This window comes from Natator depressus, chromosome 16, assembly GCF_965152275.1.
Source record: "Natator depressus isolate rNatDep1 chromosome 16, rNatDep2.hap1, whole genome shotgun sequence".
Taxonomy (NCBI): domain Eukaryota; kingdom Metazoa; phylum Chordata; order Testudines; family Cheloniidae; genus Natator; species Natator depressus.
The window spans coordinates 26,392,087-26,409,430 of NC_134249.1; the positions used below are offsets into that span (position 1 = coordinate 26,392,087).

Here is a 17,344-nt window from a genome sequence, read left to right on the forward strand (position 1 = left end):
GTACTTGTATTAGGTGAATTGAAAAATAATATTTCTTTTGTTTTTTACAGTGCGAATGTTTGTAATCAAAAACAATTATAAAGTGACCACTGTACACTTTGTATTCTGTGTTGTAATTGAAATCAATATATTTGAAAATGTAGAAAGCATCCAAAAATATTTAAATAAATGGTATTCTATTATTGTTTAACAGTGCGATTAATCGTGATTAATTTTTTTTAATCACTTGACAGCCCTAGTTGTAACCACTTGTTTCCATCACTCTCTCTTGTTTCTTTCTTAAATAAACCTCCTTTTGTTTTATTATAAATGCTCATAAGTGCTGTGCACTATGCAGGAGCACTGATTTAAGGTAAAACTGGGGTACACTGTTGCTTTGGGAGTAAAGGATCTGGAATTTCTGAGTAGCCAGTGTCAAGAGCTGAATATCACAGGGAATGTTTCAAGGGGACATACCAGGCAAAGACAGGGCTTGCATAGCACGGAGGAGAGTGGTTTAGTGGCGGATAGATTGGTAATGTTAGGGAGCTAAAACCCAGCTATCACAGGCAAGACTACCTCTCGCTAGAGGCAGGGGGATAACAAGGTGACTCTCAGTCCTGGCTACCTTGAGAACAGTCACACCCATGTCTCTGCCTTTCACTTAGTTCAAGAAGTTGCTTCTTTAAGGGAGAATGTGATGCAAAATGAGGTTCAACAAGGACAAGTGCAGAGTCCTGCACTTAGGAAGGAAGAATCCCATGCACCGCTACAGGCTGGGGACCAACTGGCTAAGCAGCAGTTCTGCAGAAAAGGACCTGGGGATTACAATGGATGAGAAGCTGGATATGAGTCAGCAGCGTGCCCTTGTTGCCAAGAAGGCCAACGGCATATTGGGCACTAGTAGGACCATTGCCAGCAGATCGAAGGAAGTGATTATTCCCCTCTGTTCGGCACTGGTGAGGCCACACCTGGGGTATTGTGTCCAGTTTTGGTCCTCCCCCCCCCCACTACAGAAGGGATGTGGACAAATTGGAGAGAGTCCAGGGAAGGGCAACGAAAATGATGAGGGGGCTGGGGCACATGACATACGAGGAGAGGCTGAGGGAACTGGGATTATTTAGTCTACAGAAGAGAAGAGTGAGGGGGGATTTGATAGCTGCTTTCAACTACCTGAAAGGGGGTTCCAAAGAGGATGGAGCTAGGCTGTTCTCTGTGGTGGCAGATGACAGAACAAGAAGCAATGGTCTCAAGTTGCAGTGGGGGAGGTTTAGGTTGGATATTAGGAAACACTATTTCACTATAAAGGGCGGTGAAGCACTGGACTGGGTTACCTAGAGAGGTGGTGGAATCTCCATCCTTAGAGGTTTTTAAGGCCCAGCTTGACAAAGCCCTGGCTGGGATGATTTAGTTGGTGTTGGTCCTGCTTTGAGCAGGGGACTGGACTAGATGACCTCCTGCGGTCTCTTCCAACCCTAATATTCTATGATTCTATGATTGTGTGTTGATTGTTCCATTCGATATACAAATATTAACAGAACAAGAAGTCCCTGTTGAAATGCTGTTCTTGCTGCAGAGTCCAGTACATGTTCCTGTATTGTAGCTGTTATTCAGCACAGCTGGATGCTTGTTTAGCAAAGTTATCACTTTTTTCTGTTTGCAATCTGTCCTTGAAAAAAACTTTTTTTTTTCTGTATTGGTATTTGTACTTGTTCAATCAAAAATGTATGTGAACAAATTATAGAAAATGGCTTATCTGCAGAATGAACACTGATTATTGGGTGTTGGGTACTTTTGTGCAAGTGGTCACCTAAGTCACATGACATTGTTTCTGTTCTCTGATTGGCTAACTTGAATTTTATAAACAAGATGCCTGCCTGAACAAATTGCTTGCTCATTGAATCTGTCAAGGAGAGGATGGTATACTTGGGGGGGAAGTGGAGAGAAACAGATCATACACACAGACCTAGGGAAGTTTAAGCCACATTAGTTTTCTGTCCTCTTTTGTACAAGATAGCATTATATTTGTTTATTTAGAAGGCTCCCCGTTTTTATGATATCTGGATTCCTTCCTCACAGAGAAAGAAAGGTATGTCACATCTGTTGGCTCTCTAGCAGACTTTGCATTCAGTTTCCTTTTGTCACTTTCATACTAAGTAATTCTTGTAGCTGTTGCCCCTATTTCTCCTTAACAGGGGTGCTGCTCTCTGGTGATCCCTGATTTCTCTCTGTTGGCACCCCTCCTGTCTGTCAGTAGCTGTTCTCTGTCACAGTGGCCAGTACCTATTTGAGCAGGACCATGTTTGTAACCAGATGTGAAACTCTCACTTCAGTATCTGGCCACTCTACAAACAGTCTGTAATCTAGCCCCATTATAAAAACAAAGTATCTCCAAGCTAGGGACTCTTCTGCTTCTTGAACATCTCTCCTCCCTCATTATCTTCCCTTCTCTCTCCCCAGGGCTCCTCAAACTGCAATTATTTTGCTTGAGAACGCCAGTGACTTTAAAATGTTCTCCTCGTCTCTCCTTGTCTCCTAAACTCCTCAAACCAAAACACACAAGCCAGTTTACATAAATATGGATGTGCCAACAGTTTTGCTATGAATTCCCGTAAATGCTCACAAACGCACTAGGTCATACTGAATATCCACACTTACACAAATAAAAGCTCCTCTGCAAACATCTCTACTCACATAAACCAACTCTCTGAGTGGTCATGAAAAACCACACAAAGGACATAAATGTGGTTGGATTGAATCATGAATAGGATTTGATTAATATGTTTGCGAGCACATTTATCCAGTATTCACCCTTCTCTATTATTTGAACTGTAATCTGTGTCCTGATTGGTGTATATTTGCTCTGTCAATGTTTGGTTTCCCTTGAGACACAATTAGAGGACATTCCTATCGTCAGAGTGAAGGGAAAATAAACTTTCAGAAAAAGTTATTCGGTATTTTTCCAGTCCCTGAAAAGTAAAAGCAAATAATTATTTTCTTTGGCTTTGTTAGTCACAAGTTAAGAAAAAGCGACTTTGGGAATTGCTTTTCCATATTGCACTGTAAGGCATTTGTACTCTGTAGGAACGTTCTTGCTTAATCAAAATATTGTTGATTATTATAAATGTTTTTAAAACTCACAAATGAGATTTCCACAAGACTTGAGTATTTTACCATCTGAAACTAAATAGGTATTTCACTTATGTATTGTCATGACCTCATAAGAATGAGGCTGAAAATTTCTGTTTTATGAATAACTGTAGGACTATATACAAAAGTTAATCCCTCATTTTAATGAAAAATACATACATATACTTGTATCAGATTATCTCTCTTAGATTTTCTAATGGTTATTACATTTGAAAGATTTTTTTTGTGCACGTGAATATAAGGGTTTGATAACTTCATTAGCTGAAAAATGTGACTTCTAGCAACTCACATTGTGTGTTCTGTAAAGCATCATTCAGATTCTATGAAAACTGCACCAAATAAACCCCAAATACTGCAGATTGCACTGTTTAAATTGAGCACTTCTTAGCTAGTAGCGTTAATTAGTTAATAATTGTAATGCATTTTGAAGAAGAAAGATGTTATATAAGGCGAGATTTATTATTGTTACTGTATGTATAATGTCTGTAATCCTAAAGAATTTCTGCAACAAAAAGTCTCTACTTGGTGATGGGGGGTTGGTATTTCATGAGACATTTTTATGGCATCTGTAACCCTGGTTTTCCTACCACAGTTTAAATTTCAGCATCTTGGAAAATAGCTGAGACCATAGGAAAGATGAATTGTGGCTAAACTTTGACTTCCATTATGCTTTTTATTGGGGTAAGAATTGCTAATTATTTTAAGTGCATGGTAGTTGGGAAACATTTTGAGAAAACAAAATAGCATTTATGCTAGGAAACTCTGGAGAAATACAAAAGCAAAATAATATCAACAGACATAACTATTGTCTGGAAAACTCTAAGGCAATACTGCATAAAATTTATCAGCTATAGATTTCATATCAAAAGACACAGTTCATACCCTGTCTTCACTTGTATGTGATACTATTCTGAAAAGGGAATCTTAAAGATTTCAGGAGCTAAGTAGGACTAGTTGACTAACTTTCTGCTACTCTTGTTCTTCTATATATAGTGTATTGTTATTAAGATAGAGGACAGTTGGTATGAAAGACTCATGCACTGAACTGCATAAACCCAGTTTATATGTAAGTGATACATGATACTGTATCCACCATGAGAGGCTGCTTTTCGCGAGACAACAATTTCCCATGTTTAAGGCAAGATTTTACACAAGGAGATTTCCAGTGACTTTTAGTGACAATTTGCACTGCTGTAACTGTACATCAGAGATAGCCTAATTTATTGCAGCTTCACTAATTAACTACATGATGCCAGGAGCTGGGAACTGATATTCCAGAAATTGAGGTTCCAGCAATTGTTCTTAACAAAAGGTTATAATACTAAAAAAATTGTTTGCCAGTTGGCAGTGGTGCTAGAACAGTTTGTACTTTGGGGATGCTGAGAGCCACTGAACCAAACTGGAAAGTAAACCTTGTCTATGATGGAAACTACTTCAAGCCAGGGGATACGGCAGCACCCCGAGTTCCAGCACCTATGCAATTTGGAATTAGGGAATTGAGGGGGGCAGGTTTTCAGATGCACTTCAGGTTGGAGTATTGGTAATCCTCAGTAGAAAAGTTTCAGAGTAACAGCCATGTTAGTCTGTATTCGCAAAAAGAAAAGGAGTACTTGTGGCACCTTAGAGACTAACCAATTTATCTGAGCATAAGCTTTCGTGAGCTACAGCTCACTTCATCGGATGCATACTGTGGAAAGTGTAGAAGATCTTTTTATACATACAAAGCATGAAAAAATACCTCCCCCCACCCCACTCTCCTGCTGGTAATAGCTTATCTAAAGTGATCACTCTCCTTACAATGTGTATGATAATCAAGTTGGGCCATTTCCAGCACAAATCCAGGTTTTCTCTCCCCCCCACCCAAACCTGGATTTGTGCTGGAAATGGCCCAACTTGATTATCATACACACTGTAAGGAGAGTGATCACTTTAGATAAGCTATTACCAGCAGGAGAGTGGGGTGGGGGGGAGGTATTTTTTCATGCTTTGTGTGTATAAAAAGATCTTCTACACTTTCCACAGTATGCATCCGATGAAGTGAGTTGTAGCTCACGAAAGCTTATGCTCAAATAAATTGGTTAGTCTCTAAGGTGCCACAAGTACTCCTTTTCTCAGTAGAAAAGGGAGATCTTCCCAAATTGAGAAACAGGCTCTTCGCATATGAACAAGAGCACTGAGCTGTCAGATGGAATAAGATAGGATTTCTAATGTAAGTGGTTGGACCCTTATTTTGTTTTTCTAAACGTAGTACATCATCGCATTAACAAGACAGCTGCAAATTTTCATTGTTCAGTTACTTTGCTTTTATTTCCTATGCCTCACCCTACATTTGTATAACTGGTTTTATTAAATAAATGTCATGTCTTTGTCCTACTAACTTACAAATTAAATTTAATCAAGGGTGGGATGGGAGGAGGCCAGAGCTCCCAGTTTATTCTCATCTTAATTATTCATCCTCCTCTGGTTCAACAGGGCTTGAAGCCCAGAGCCCATCCTTAAATGTGGTTCTCTGGCCTGAAATGCAAAGGTATTTTTTGCTGCATTTCTTACTTGAGTGCATATAGTTTACTAATTAAAGTAGCACTCTAGATCCTCTTAGAAATACCCCATATAGATAGCTTAATCCAAAGAGAATGTGACTGCATGAGATGTGCTCTTATTGAACACCACATAACATTCTGGAACTGCATCTCTATAGCTTTTTGCTTCAAAAGAAAAATAAATGTAACACCAGATAAATACTAATGGATTAGTTTTTCAGCACATACTAAATAAATCTGGAACTAAAGCCTAGTCAGCAGTTGAACCAATAATTTTGTGTAGATTACATTTATTATAGTAGAGTTACTGGTAATTGTTAGGTTTGGGTGGGCTGTTTTCCTTGGATGACTCCAGTATTAAAAAACTGTATTATGAAGCCGTTTGTGCAACTTCCACAAGTAGGGTTATACACACAAATGAAGTCAGATTCATGAAAGGCCTAGTGTTGGATCATATGGTATTTCTCTGAAAAAATGTGACCATTTAAAATAAATATGAATATGTGTTACATGTATTCACACACGAAATTGTGATAGACACTTAATTTATTACGTTACCGTTCTCTGAAGGAGAAAAGTTTAACCAAAATAGGGAACAAGGCAGCAATGCGTGTTTCTGTAAAATCCCCCAAGCCTCCCCTGTCCATCACACACAGGTGGCATTCTTTTAGATTACAGTAAACATACAATTCTATACATTAATTGGAATTAAAAGGCAAATAGAAATTTAAAATATTTTCTGAAGAAAAATCATCTTAATTCTTACTTCTGTAAAATCATTTGGTAGTCAGTGATTGTAGGAAACCTTGCAACTAGCAGGCATCTTCAAAACACCAGTCAGTAATTTGATCTTGATTTCACAACACTAGTTTGATAATTTTCTGAAGCTGTCTTTTTTTTCCTCAGTCCCCACTCCTTCTGTCAAAGTGCTTAAAAAAACATACACTTTACATGCCCCATTTTCCAGTCATTCTATTATAGAATTGTGGGCATTGTGCTAACAAACTCTTGTCCTTTAGCTCAGTCAGAGCTAGAAAGATTTTTCTGTTTTCTCCAAGAGTGGAAAGACATCAATTGATTTGTATTTTCTTGTTAAGTAAACTCATTTATTTTGTTTCTTGTTTGTGGAGAAAGGAGATTGCTATGTATTAAACAAAAGATTTTACTAGAATTTTTTCTGTGTTGGCTTACTTGTTTTGTAACAGGAAATTGAACTTTACAGTGCAAATACTGTACAACAGTATGTGTGTTTGGCAATTCAGGGAATAGCTCTACATTTTTACTTAAAGTTTAAAGTAAACAAATGGAGTCCAGGGGAAAAAATGACAGGTACAGCATTTACTTTAAATATAGAAAAGGTGATGTGCTTACAAGTTGAAAACTCGTTTTACTCTGATTTTAGGAATTCCTGGGTGCGTAAGGGTATTTTGAATTCTTTGCCATTAGTTACTGGATTCCCATAAGCAGAACACTAATCTACTGGCTGAAATGAAATGAACTACTTCAGACAGATTCATTGCAATACTCTTTTCAGCTTGTTCTGCTCAGTTCAAATTGTGGGTAATAACCAATCCTCAAACACTACTTCATTCTTAAAACTCTGAACAACTTTTTTGTTGTTGAGTGAATGGATGACTAATGAAAATACAGCAGAGTGAGGGAATCTTAATTAGTTCTTAGAGTACTTTTGTTTTGAAATGGTACCAATTGCTGTAAGAAAGGGATTACATCTTGTTGTGCCTTCTGTCTTTCTTTCGTACAGTTTCTGGCAAAAGAAAGTAGCTCTTTTAATTGCAAGAAGTACAGCTTTTCTTTCTGGATCATCAAGAAATTTAGCAGGCAGAATCCATTTAGTGGGTTGTTCTTTGTGTCTCAGTAAAGCTAGCTCTCATGGATTTGGAATGTAGTTATTGAAAGCAAGCACTGCATTTGCTGTTACTTCCCTTAACAGTGGCCTCACTTTATTTTCACATAATCCAATCACTCTTGAAAAGAGTATAAAAAGCTAACGCTTAGTCTTTCAGTGTGTTGTTAGTATGGAGTAGCCCTGTAATACAAAATTTCAATACTTACTTTTATTTTGCTTGTTCAAAAGCTTGTATTTAACCAGTAAAGCTGGTGAATGCTGTACTTGCAAAAAGATGCATCTAAATACTACTTTGTTTTTAAAGTAAAGGGTTCACGTAAACTTCCAAACAGCAGGATATTTTATAAAACCTGTAGGGATTTACAGGAACTTTCATATCTGGTTAATCTGACTTAATGTAGAAGAGATTGAAGGCAGGCTTCCGGGTTTTTAATACAATAGCTCTTTCAAAGAGCAGACATGAAAGAAATGTAGAGCTTTTTGTCATGAAAAGTTTTGCTGAAAAGCATAGAATTCTTCGAACAAATGTACAGTCAGTATGAGAAGAAGGCACAAAACCTCCAACTATGTACAGAATAAAGTAAGAAGGAAATAATCTTCATGTTCTTTAAAAGTTAATTGCTCAGCAAGAAGTCTTTGATTGTCTGACACTGTAAAATGTCACTAAATCATTTTTACCAAACATTATATTTTCGTTTTAGAGTAAAAATTTACAAAATTCAACTTTAGTTACAAATTGTATGGATGCAAGAGTACTTTTGTAACAGTTATATATATTTCTTTGCTTATTTAATAAGCATTACACAGTTCATAACTAAATTTACATCAGAGAGATTGTAATAAAACTCATAACAAAACAAAGCTGCTACTAAAAGACTGGCTTTATAACTCAGTCTCTGTGCACTGGAAATTATTTCATACATGTGAAAACATCTGTATATTTTAAATGTAAACCAGCTGTACTATGATAACATTCTTACCGTGTTTCCTTTGCCTTTGGCTTCTTTCTTCAGCCTTTAACGGGCTTTTTATCAAAGATTAACTGAACAGCTTATCCATGGGAACTGTGACATCTCTGTATCAGAAGTATGTCTGCAGTGAAAGCTAGCTAGACTCTGCCACTGAAAAGTTTTATACATTTGATACTATAATTAGAAAAGTTAATGCCCTAAGGCTCTGATAATCTTGTTTTTCTTATTGTTTAAACTCTTTTCTTTGATAGAAAAAAAGACAGCTAGTTGCTGAATCTAAGATGAACATCCTCATGCTATAGGCATGGAGGGACAATAGGCTGAAGTAGTAACTTTCTTTTGATGAAAGAAGAGAACTCAGGCATTTCAATTCCAAAGTTTTGAATCTATCATTTCATGCAGGACTAAAGCAGCCTTATTTGAACTTCAGCTCCTTTGTGGTGGAGTTACATGCTGGAGTTAAAAAAAAAAAAAAAAAAAAAAAACCTATTGAGTATGCAGCAAGTAGACAAGTCCTGGTTGGATAAGCCTTTTTTCCCCTCCCATAAGTACAAGGGATCCACCAGCAATAGACACGTTCAGGGCCTCCCCCTAACCACAAGCAGCAGAGGTCTGGCTGAAACCGAACTTTAATACAGTGATGTCACAGCTCACAGCAGTCCAAAGTAATCTGGCGTGCAGGAGGCTGCCTCCCTGGGTTTTGGCAGAGCACATTAGCAACAATTTCCTATGGACAGCCGAGCTGAAAAACTACCAGTTCCTTATGAAGATATCAATGCTTTGTAAAGGGTTTTGTTCCGGAAAGGCCAGGCTTCTACTCTTGGGATTATGTAATGTGTTTATTTTAGCTACATTTTTCGGTAGCATTTTGTGGAATTGGTATATGTTTAGTAAAGTTGTCTGAATTATTGTGAGCCATTTGTTCATAGTACTTAAAAACATGTAGAAATTAGACCCCTTAGATTTTGGCATTACTGATTAACTGCTAATATTAATCTAAAAAGTGAGTTATCTACCTATAAAATTCAAAGCTGTGATTCCTGAGTTCAGAGAGAAATTCTGGAGTCTACTGTGTGTTTAAGAAGCATGATCTATTTATTTATTTTTGTTCAGACAAGATGTTAGAATATCTATCTACGCAGGATTAAACTGCAAATTGTGTTGTGGGAGACTGAGTCTCTTTCCTTTTTAGTGCACTTTTCACAATACAAATTTTGGTGCGGAGTATCTTCTAACTCAGGCAATTTGCACATCAGCCCCTTGATTATTTCTGGGTTTTTAGTTAGCCAACATCTATTTTATTCCTCTTCAGTTCAGTATGTAGGCAAAAAAGAGAGAATTTGTACTACTATGGACAGACATAAATAATAACTAAAAAGACAATCAAAGTAACAAGGGGTGCCTGAACACTTCTAGTTCTAGCACCTTCCTCACCCCATGCCTTCAGTTTGTCATGACATTTCCAGGTGAAGACAGAAATCAATTTGTCCAAACTCAAGTAAGCTCTCCAGTTATCTAATACTGTTTAAGGAAATATATTAATATAACTTGGCTGAACCCCAATGTTTTTTTACCTGTTTGCCTGCAAATGGTGCTGCTTGGTGTTCCACAGCTCTTACATGTTCACTATTCATTCTTAAAGATTTCTTCCCAATTGATGATTACATGCTACAAAATCTGCCATTGCTTTTCTATGTGTAGTGTATACTCATGGTCATTTGCTATAGATCAGTGGTTCCCAAACTTTTTTCTGCCAAAAGCCGCTTTGGCATCTGCCTAATTGTCCCAGATCCCTTTCATTTCTGTCACTACCAGAATGCCCCTGCCAGGGTGACAACGCGCCAGCCAGCGTGACATCGCACACAGTGTGCATAATAGATCATGGTGCGTGGAGGACACCATTTTGAAGACAAAATGGCATCCTCCATGTGGCAAAAGTGCCAGAACATCATTTCAGCACATTCAGGCCTTACTCACAGGACAGACCCATGCATAACCCCTGATGTGCCCCCAAGAGCCTGGAGGACCCCACTTTGGGAGCCACTGCTATAAATTATATTTTAAAATAGGCTTTGTTTGGATTATTAATAAAAGATCCAGTTTTAAGGTGCATCTGTACAATGCTAAAAGACTTCACAGAAATATTACAAATTAAAAGTGAAACTAATTTTAAAAAATGCTTTCAGTGCTGACTTAATTGCAATTAAAAATCAACAATTAGCAAACTGGGCTATTTCTTTATGTCCTCTCACTATTTAGTATCCTAGCCGTCTGAGTAGGTCATTTTAAAAGGTCATACATAAGCAAGTTATTTCTGTGCTTTTAGTTAATTATTGAGACAGATTGTTACAAGATCTCTCGTCTGCTTGCAGGGATTAAGGAAATCCATATGAGAATACTTTAAACTAGATTTATCAAAGGGAAAATAGGAGATAAGTTTTGAATTTAATAGAAAAGATGCATTTCTGTTCATTATGTACTTACCCTTTAATTTAATTAACAGTTTTAGTGATAATTATGAAGTTTCCTTATTTATAGAAAACTAACGCATACTGTGTTGAAAAGAGCACACTTGTTACCTTTATATACAAAATTGATTAGTGGGCTGGTCTTAGCTGGTAACAATAAATAGTAAGACAGGAGTAGTCAAGCTTGATGGCCTTTATTAATAGAGTTGATTTTATTATTTAAGACTAGCACATAAGAAGGCTAACCATAGCATATAACAATACTTGATCCTTATGAAACCAAAGCTTACTGCTGATCCCAATCCTGTCTGGTTCAATCAGTAACTCAAACAAACTATTTTTTATAGTTTGTTGACAATCTATAGCTTCACTTTTTTCACAGATAACAATTACTCAAATCCCCTTTGTCTGATACATTTGCAAATTTGCAAGCACATATTGTAATATTCAGACTTTCCAAACTAATGCAGTTAGAACACTTGTTCTGATAAATAGGATTTCATGCTAAACATTCAGCAACTAAACTTTCCACTCTCACTAAACTAAATTTTCCACTCTTAATAAAGGTTACACAGCTTAACATTATTATTACAAATTATTCTTAAAGCTTGCTAGGGGTTTGGTTCACTTGACAATAGGCCCTTTGGCCTAATGGTAAACACACTAAAAAAATATGATTTGCTGGTAATGCAGTAATTGTCACAGGAACTCATTCTTACTCCTTCAACAGATGTGGCCTTGCGTTCCTTGCCGGAGGATGTTACAGAAAGCACCTTACAGATCAGCTGTTCCAGAGTAACAGCCGTGTTAGTCTGTATTCGCAAAAAGAAAAGGAGTACTTGTGGCACCTTAGAGACTAACCAAGCTTATGCTCAAATATATCAGCTGTTGTCATTCTACTTTGCAGGGAGGGCTAGCTCAGTGGTTTGAGCATTGGCCTGCTAAACCCAGGGTTGTGAGTTTAATCTTTGAGGGGGCCATTTAGGGATCTGGGGCAAAAATTGGGGACTGGTCCTGCTTTGAGCAGGGGGTTGGACTAGATGACCTCCTGAGGTCCCTTCCAACTCTGATATTCTATGATACTTTATTACTGTGCAGTTTCCCTGTATCAAAAGGAGCCACTTTTTGGGGTCTGAAGGATCACCCCAAAGTGCATTCAAATAGTAACCATGGGCACTTGGGACTACAGCTGGTTGAAAAATTTCTGACAGAACAGATTTCCATCAGAAAATGCTCACTTGATGGAATTGACCCATTCTACAGGAACATGTCAATTCCATCTAAGCTTTTGATGGAAACTGAGCAGAGTTGCCTGCCTAGTTTCCTGCTTGGATCTCTGATGCCCAACTCCCTTGCTGACCACCTGGCAGGCGGGTGGACAGATGGGCTGCCTGGCTCTCAACCTCCACAGCTGCCTAGTGGGTGGGTTGGCCTGCTGTTTGGGTGCTTGGCTGCTCTACTGGGGAACAAGGGCATAGCTGGAAATGTTAAAAAATTCACTTTCTCTTTTGAAATGGAATTTTTCAAAAATTTCTCTTTGGTGGAAAATTTCACATTTCTGCCTTTTTGTTCCAATTGGAATGGTTAAATTTTTCACAGGATGGAAATTCCAGTTCGTACATAGAACCATATTCAGCAAAACCTCACTATTCAGCACATACTTAAGCCCCAGTGATTTTAATGTGGTTTAAGAACATACTCAAAAATTAAGCACATGCTTTAGTGCTTTGCTGAACATAAGGAGGTATAGTTACGCCACAGAGGGCTAGATGAGGCACTCTCATTGGAGCTCTTTTTTATTAAAAAATTAATAACCACTTGATTTGCTTATCAGAGAAACACCAAAAAGGTAAGAAAAGAGATAGGAAAGATCAGAAAAAGCCTAGGACATTTCTACACTTACAAGCTTACAGTAGCCGCATTATGCTGACAGGAGAGAGCTGTCCCGTTGACATAATAAAACCAGCTCAATGAGCGGCGTTAGCTCAATGAATGGTCATAACGCTGTGCACATGAGCACTTATGCTGGCAAAACTTGCATCATTCAGGGATGTGTTTTTGCTGCACCCCTGAGCAACAAAAGTTTTGCTGACATAAATGCTAGTGTAGACATGTTCTAAGAGTACACTGCATGTACCATGTCTGAATTTTCCAAACTTAGCTTTTTTGTTTGACAAGTATTTGTGGATGGTAGGGAGAATCCTCTAACTTGACAACATTTGCAGCTTGAGAAATTAAACTAACTTTAGTGGTCTTTAGAATAATATCTCCTATAGGACTGCTTACAGACAGTACTCACCTTTCGTGTATCTTTGGACAATTTCAGGTGAGTATTCATGCATTGTAGTTGCACCTACTTTTGTGCTAATACTGTAACTGCATATGAGGATAGAGTACATGGGCAAGAACGCATATTTGTTTGTCAGCTTGGTCCTCTGAAGACATGTTCACCAGGCCTGCACCTTGTAAAAAAAACATTATCCTAACCAGATAAACCTCAGATGAAAATTCCAGCTCTAATCCAGTTGTGAAGTTAATCTGTTACCATATTCAGTGTCATCCTCTGTACTCCAGTTAGACTGACTATCGTTGTAATTCTGAAATCTATTTCTATTCTGAAATCCCTTCCTGGGATCTAAATTGACACTTACATAGCACTTTTCATGTTTAAAGAACTTTATGTTTACAACACTCCTGTGACGTATGTACCAGTAAATATTTAAACTTTCTTTTTATATGGAAAAGCTGAGGCAGGAAGTTCTTTGAATTCTCCAAGGCCTGAAAAAGTCAGTGCCAAACACAGAATTAGTACTCAGGAATTCCTGATTCCCACTGGACTACTTGTATTTCATAGTATCAAAATTATCTTTACTTTTCCTCTTTGAGCCCCTTGGAGATGACCACTCATATTCCTTTCAGAGTGGTAGCCGTGTTAGTCTGTATCACCAAAAACAACGAGGAGTCCTTGTGGCCCCTTAGGGACTAACAAATTTATTTGCGCATAAGCTTTCATGGGCTAGAACCCACTTCATCAGATCCATGGAGTGGAAAATACAGTAGCAGGTATATATACATATTTTTTCCTCCCTTGGCATTTTACTGTTAATTGAATTCATAGATTCATAGATACTAAGGTCAGAAGGGACCATTATGATCATCTAGTCCGACCTCCTGCACAACGCAGGCCACAGAATCTCACCCACCCACTCCTGCGAAAAACCTCTCACCTATGTCTGAGCTATTGAAGTCCTCAAAATCCTGGTTTAAAGACTTCAAGGAGCAGAGAATCCTCCAGCAAGTGACCCTTGCCCCATGCTACAGAGGATGGCGAAAAACCTCTAGGGCCTCTTCCAATCTGCTCTGGAGGAAAATTCCTTCCCGACCCCAAATATGGGAATCAGCTAAAGCCTGAGCATATGGGCAAGATTCACCAGTCAGATACCCAGGAAAGAATTCTCTGTAGTAACTCAGATCCCACCCCATCTAACATCCCATCACAGACCATTGGGCCTATTTACCATGAATAGTTAAAGATCAATTAATTACCAAAATCATGTTATCCCATCATACCATCTCCTCCATAAACTTATCGAATTTAATCTTAAAGCCAGATAGGTCTTTTGCCCCCACGGCTTCCATTGGAAGGCTATTCCAAAACTTCACTCCTCTGATGGTTCGAAACCTTTGTCTAATTTCAAGTCTAAACTTCCCAATGACCAGTTTATATCCATTTGTTCTTGTGTCCACATTGGTACTGAGCTTAAATAATTCCTCTCCCTCTCCGGTATTTATCCCTCTGATATATTTATAGAGAGCAATCATATCTCCCCTCAATCTTCTTTTAGTTAGGCTAAACAAGCCAAGCTCCTTGAGTCTCCTTTCATAAGACAGGTTTTCCATTCCTCAGATCATCCTAGTAGCCCTTCTCTGTACCTGTTCCAGTTTGAATTCATCCTTCTTAAACATAGGAGACCAGAACTGCACACAGTATTCCAGGTGAGGTCTCACCAGTGCCTTGTATAACGGTACTTAAACCTCCTTATCTCTACTGGAAATACCTCATTAGACTGACCCCCCACTTGGTAAGGCAACTCCTATCTTTTCATGTACTATATATGTATAGTATATATGTATATATATAGTACATGAAAAGATGGGAGTTGCCTTACCAAGTGGGGGTCAGTCTAACGAGACAATTCAATTAACAGTAAATGCCAAGGGAGGACAAATCACTTTTGTAGTGGTAATGAGGGTGGCCCATTTCAAACAGTTGACAAGAAAGTGTGAGTGTCTTTATTCAGGCCTAATTTGGTGGCTTGCAAATTAATTTCAGTTCTGCAGTTTCACATTGGAATCTGTTTTTGAAGTTTTTTTGTTGAAGAATTGCCACTTTTAAGTCTGTTATTGAGTGACCAGGGAGGTTGAAGTGTTCTCCTACTGGTTTTTGAATGCTGTAATTCCTGATGTCAGGTTTGTGTCCATTTATTCTTTTGCATGGAGACTGTCTGGACAAGCTTTCTTTCTGAACAACTCTGACAAGACATCTAAGCACCCTGCCACCCGTATGTCTATTCTTCCCTTTCAGCAGTTATGATCTAACCAACATCTAACCAAGTTCTCTGTGGTTTTCTGTACAGACTGAATCAATAAAAATTTTCATTTGATGAAGAAATTTTCTTTTCTAGGTTCTGTTAAAATGTGCCTATCAGTTTGAGCAAGTAAAGTCTCCCTATACACTAGAGGATAGAGAGCTTTTATGTAGAGATTCCATCTGTTTTTAGAAAATCAGAATGGTTTGGCAGAATGCTCTATAAATCTGTCATAGGAAGGATAGAAGGCAAAATGGGATTTTGCATCCACCTTTTACAAGGGTGTGGCTTCCTCTTGGACAAAATGGAAACTTGCTTATCTTAGATTTGCAAGGCCTTGACATCAAGGTCAATCCATTCATCTTCATTAAGATTTTAGACTGAATGTCATAGTTTTCAGAACACTTCACAATGGCTACATTTCCATTTTAATACTATGCATCTTACAAGTTGATTATTAAATGTGCCTTTGCTTTCAGATACGTACAGTAACGAAGGAAAATGGTCATTCTTTCTAACTATGTCTTCTGCCTTGTTTGATGTTCCAAGCAGAGAGGCATCATAAATAAAATATGATTTTCAGTTCTTGTTCTATAGCAGGTCATGAGATACAACAAACTGGTAACAAGTGCTGCCTTAAAAATAAACACAAGATTGATCTTCTTTTTATAAATAAAAGATCACAACAGTCTGAGTATCTTTGATCTCACCGCATGCTTCTGACAATGATTGTGAGAGAAAGGTATTGTAACAGAGAAGATTCCCACTGTTTTTGCCTATTGGGCAAAAATCTGGCCATATAATATAAACATAACATGTCACCATAAAAGGATGACTCGTAGTGAATGACAAACAGGCTTTCAAACATCCTTTTAATCTCATATATATTCATTATTATTATTAATTTTATTATTTATTATTTATTAGTATTACCACAGCATGAGCTATGTCTTCACTGCAGAGGTAGTTCAAATTGTCTGCACAGGAGTTATCTCCCCTCAGGATAGCCTACCTCAAGTGGGAGCAGTCGTACTGCAAAATAACACTCACGCTGCACAGTGATCGGATTCGCAGTACAGGGTAGATGTGCCTCCACAGTCATGCCTCAAACGAACACTGCAGTAAAGACAAGCCCGTGATCCTCAAAATGGTTTTGTCAGCGCTTCCTGCTGATGATTAGAAGTATTATATTTTAAATTCCAAAAACAATGAACCTCAACCAATTTTCATGTGCAATGAGTTGGTGATTGTAACTCAGAGTGGTTAAGAGTGCATTTCATGGTTCCAAGTATCAGAGGGGTGGACCACATCCACCATGACTGAATTGCCCTTCAACATTGGTTCTCCACTTGTAAGGTAACTCCCTTCTCTTCATGTGCCAATATATATTTATGCCTGGATCTGTAATTTTCACTCCATGCATCTGAAGAAGTGGGCTTTTTACCCACAAAAACTTATGGCCAGATAAATCTGTTAGTCCTTAAGGTGCCACCGGACTCCTCATTGTTTTCATTTCATGGTTGTGACCCTACTTGCATGGACATGGAGAATGAAGTATTCTTGCACCCTTAGAGACTGGTCGCTCCAGAAAAGGGCGGGGCGGGGGGAGCACATTGGCAGGAACAGCATGTAGAAATTTACCCTGTGTCTTCCTTTTCCTTCCTGTTCTGTGGTTAAAGAGTTTCAGTCAATCATCAGCATTCACTTCAAAACAAAAAACACTGTGGTCACCATGAACTGGTCATGAAACTCAGCTCTCGTTGCTTTGGATGCTGACTAT

At 38.2% G+C, this 17,344-nt stretch overlaps 2 protein-coding genes across 4 annotated transcripts in view; one reads left to right on the forward strand and one right to left on the reverse strand.

The window, feature by feature from the left end:
• Positions 1-8,956, reverse strand: part of ANGPTL2 (angiopoietin like 2) — a 41,463-nt gene extending 32,507 nt beyond the window's left edge. The window contains exon 1 of the mRNA XM_074973520.1: positions 8,517-8,956. The gene's annotated coding sequence lies outside the window, so the exon portion shown is untranslated. The remainder of the gene's footprint in view (positions 1-8,516) is intronic.
• The window catches only part of RALGPS1 (Ral GEF with PH domain and SH3 binding motif 1), a 394,814-nt gene that overhangs the window by 220,378 nt on the left and 157,092 nt on the right, over positions 1-17,344 (forward strand). The window lies entirely within an intron of this gene.